The 4,349-nt window shown below is 32.3% G+C and overlaps 1 long non-coding RNA gene across 1 annotated transcript; it reads left to right on the top strand.

Annotated features, from left to right (window-relative positions):
• Nucleotides 1-322: 322 nt before the first annotated feature.
• LOC106470593 lies at nt 323-3,756 on the top strand. The gene is made up of 3 exons (XR_001291502.2): nt 323-436; nt 837-961; nt 3,233-3,756. It is a non-coding gene; the product is annotated as an uncharacterized LOC106470593 (long non-coding RNA).
• Nucleotides 3,757-4,349: the final 593 nt, after the last annotated feature.

The following is a 4,349-nucleotide window of genomic DNA, read 5'->3' as shown; positions in this document are numbered from 1 at the left end:
TCTTTAGTATAAATCCATCATAAAATTAAACTAAAACCACTAATTAATGGTTTTAAAACATAGGTAACGAGTAACACATTACAAATCTAGCACAGAACAGTAACCTTTATAATGTGCCTAAAATGATGTCAAAAGGGGGACATCCTACCTAAAATATTCAAAATGTATAGGAAGCAATAAAACCAATTGGATTATTTATCAGGTATTTTATATATTTCAAAACATTCTGTAACAATAACTACTATAGAGATAAGAATCCTAAAATTACTCAGCTCTTGGAGCTACTCTAGCTAACCTTCTAATTACTCAAGATTTTTATTGCTTCTACAAGTTTTCCGGAGGAGAAACGTGACGGCATGAATGACGATAGTGCCCTAAGTGATGAAGAAAAGAAAGAGTTAGACATTACTGTAGACAGTGTTAAAGATCATCTAGCGTAAGTATTAATGGTTATAAATGTTTAGGTATGGAAGAAAAGTCTGTTTCAGCCATCTGCGTTAAAAACAATATGTGGGCTAGATGTCCGTATTATTCGGAGAAGTAACTACTTACTGAAGTTTTACAATATCTACTTTAGAAATGACATATTTTCATTAGACATGCTAAATAAAAGAAAATATTGAACTTACTGATGTGGTATTGAAATTGATAGGTTTGTACTCTCTAGGTAGTGTGAAGTTGTTGGTGTAGTTACATGATAGAGGTGTTTCATCATAGCTAAGTTAAAACGTCCTTGTCCTGCTGTATGCGGGCTTCTGATAGTGGTCTTGTATTGTTTTCTCATGGTTATTGATTTTTGCAGCATGAAATAAACTTCTGTGTTTTTTCTACGGCAGGAATTTGTCTGTGGAAGATAACTCCTTTGTATCAGTTGAACTTACTCACTGTTCAAAAACTATAAAGACCCAAGAGACCAATACAACAATTGCCAGCGAGGTAATTAACCGTGCTACAGTCCAAGGTAATAGTCGTTTTTATTGTATAGTTCATTCAATTGCTTTTCTTAACATTTGGTTAAAGTAGAGTTTCTTTTCTTTTTTTCCATATGTATTCAGGTTTGTATTCCTTACTAAGAAGTTATAACTAGTTAGTTCAGTTTTTTCTTTTGAAGTCTTTTCTACACTATTATGCTGATGTATTAAATCAATGCTGTGGTTAATATGGAGATGGCAACAAACAGTTGTAATCTCTTAATCATTAACTATAGTAATTAAAACATTCACTCCTTGTTTTTATTAGTTAAGCTTGTAGTGCATCAAAGGATAACGATACACTAATTTCAGCTAGTAACTAATGTTTATGCTTTTCAAATAAAACCTGAGAAGTTGTATTTGTAGTGTTATGATAGCAGTAACTAATAACAAATATTGATATCTGAAACTGGTCAATTCCAGCTGTTATTATATGGTGTACTTAATCTACAAACTTGTTGATGTTTAGTTTTAACAAAACTCAGTAATTGAGGAATAAAGTTGTCATTCCTGTTAACTTTCCATCTAAGAAACTGTATGTTTTCCTTATGCTTCAGCACTTTGAAAATATAAAAGCAAATAACTAAATCTGGATGAACAGCTACAGCAGGTTTTACGTAAACTAGCAAGTTGTTCTACAGCTGCAATAGTTAGGTCCTCTTGTTGAGAGAATGGAATACTTGTGTTGATTTATAGGTTACTTATTGATCACTGTTTCAATTTATACCTTCCCTAAACCTTCTCCATTAATGTTATACCATCATCTACATCTCACTCCCTATGCTTCTGGAGTAATAAAAGGTTTCAGTTTTGCTTGTGTTGTCTCTCCCATATACTAATAACTGAAACGCGTTTGATTTGTATAATCGGCTATGATAGCTTCTGCTCGAACACAAGATGTCTCAAGTGACGTCTTCTTGAAGTAGCCGTGCCTCGAGTCATGGTGTTCACATAGTCATTCAGATGTTGCTTAGGTTATATTTGAACAATATTTAAACTGTACCTTTATGGTGGGTACATTTTTTCAATACAGTTTCTAAGTGTAGGGAGTTATCATACAGTTTAACTTTTAATAGTTGCTGATTCAGAAAGTAGCTTCTTTTTATGTGAAAACAACTGAACAGTGTGTGTGTGTGTGTGTGTTTATGACCACATTAACCATTAGTGTTAATGAATGGAAAGTAACTTTTAAGTACAATTGTTAATTTGCTTTATGCATTATTTCTGATTCCCTATAAAGCTGTGAAGCTCAGATGAAACAGAGAACAGTAGTACATTAATGTGAAAAAGTTAACAGCATGTTAGTCTTGTTATAAAGCTAAGATTGCGAGTCCGTGTTTTGTTGCACATGTAAGACTTTGGCATCAAGAATGGTTAACGACAGAACTTTGGACTGTCATGAGTACTTGTCTATATGTGTAAAGGTATTGGCATCAAGAACGGTTAACGATAGAACTTTGGACTGTCAAGAGTACCTGTCTATATGTGTCAAGTATTGGCATCAAGAACGGTTAACGATAGAACTTTGGACTGTCATGAGTACCTGTCTATATGTGTAAAGTATTGGCATCAAGAATGGTTAATGATAGAACTTTGGTGTTCAACCTTTTCTTGTATAGGTTGTTAAACTGTGGATTTTTCAAGTTAATATTAATTTAGATGTTTTTGTCATGTATAAAGTTTAATGTTAATTTTATAAGTAAAGCACATTCTTCAAAATAATTTTTTCATCTTTGAATAAATGTTAGTTATAAATTTAAAATGTAGAAATTGTTAATGTTGGATAAATTGTACACATAACAAAACCCTTTGGATCTTTTCTGTGGTTGTAAATATACTGGTTTTGTACACAAATATGAAAAGATGAGACCAGCTATAATCTGGTTTGTTTTTTATACCTTGAAGATGTTATTTTACTGTTTTAAGAATTTTTTTTTTGTAGTGAATGTACTTTCTTAGAATCCTCACAGACAATTAAGTTTTATAAAGACCTGATAGTAGCTGCCTTTTTAATGTCTCATTTCTTTGATTAATAATAGGCTTATTCAGCATCATATAGCTATAACTTGTTTGTTTTGTGTTAATCTAATGTTATAAACCTTATCTTTAAATGTTTGTTATTAGATACACATTAAGCACATTGACTGTTTGTGTTCTTCCTTACTCTTCAGTGTCATAGTATTTAGAACTATGGACAATATTTTTCTAACTTTATTGTCACAGTGTTAGTCCTAAGTTTGTTTATTTTTTTTTATTTTCAGCTGAGTAACTGGACATGTACTGATGAAGGGAGTTTAGTACAAGTGTTCCTTTTTCTGTGCACTGACTTTTGGTATTTGACTTTTTGTTACTTTTCTACTTTTGCTCTTTGGAGGGGGTCATCCACTGTGTGATCACTGTTGGTTTAATGCTGAATTGTGGAGAAACAGAAGCAGAAATTCTCTTTCAGTTTCTTCTTCAAAAAGTAGAATTTATCATTGCCTACATATTCATTCCATGAATTTATTTTAGAACTTTTTTTTACACTAATGATTTTGTATTTTGTGATTTCTAAGCAGCTGTTAGAACTAAAAACTGAGCAGCTGTATTTGTTATTAACTTTTAAGTTTTCATGAATAATGTTTGCCATAATTTTATTACATATTATTTACAAGCTGGTTTGTTTCAGAGCTATATACTATGAAAAAAATATTAATGATTGATCAGAATTTTTAACTCTTCATGTTCAATTCTAGCTGCATGATTTATTTGTTGGTGTCACTTGGAATAAACACTTTATACTATATGCCTGGGCTGTTTCTGTAAAATATCATTTGTTAGTTCTAATTATTAACCATTTTGTCTCTTGTCTACTTGGATGTTTAGCCGAGCTTCGTCACTTGTAACATTAGGCTCCAACTTATACTATATGCCTGGGCTGTTTCTGTAAAATATCATTTGTTAGTTCTAATTATTAACCATTTTGTCTCTTGTCTACTTGGATGTTTAGCCGAGCTTCGTCACTTGTAACATTAGGCTCCAACTTATGGACGGCTTTTTTAAAAGCTTCATAAACCAGGTCAAGTTTCCATGTCAACAGTACTTTCTGGTACTGTTAAGAGCAGCAGAAGGAGTGTTGTCATGTAAGTCCAGGTGGAGTGAGGTGAGGTGTTCTGGGATCTTGTAACGCCTGTGGAGTAATATCATATCTGTTCGTTTGTATTGGGAAAACATCAGCCAGTAATCTCGGGCTGGTTTCTCCAAATGTGCTATGATAATTAACAGACATAGCAGGGAAAAAGGCTGTCCTTTTTGTGGTTGAATAATCTAAAAATACAGAAGTAAATATTGTACCATAGAGTGTGATGTTAATTATGAAAACAAATGTTGGTGGATTTT

The sequence above is a fragment of the Limulus polyphemus genome, unplaced genomic scaffold (genome assembly GCF_000517525.1).
Source record: "Limulus polyphemus unplaced genomic scaffold, Limulus_polyphemus-2.1.2 Scaffold4103, whole genome shotgun sequence".
In the NCBI taxonomy this organism is placed as follows: domain Eukaryota; kingdom Metazoa; phylum Arthropoda; class Merostomata; order Xiphosura; family Limulidae; genus Limulus; species Limulus polyphemus.
Note: the sequence above shows the minus strand (reverse complement) of the source record. Positions and strands in the feature narration are given on the sequence as shown.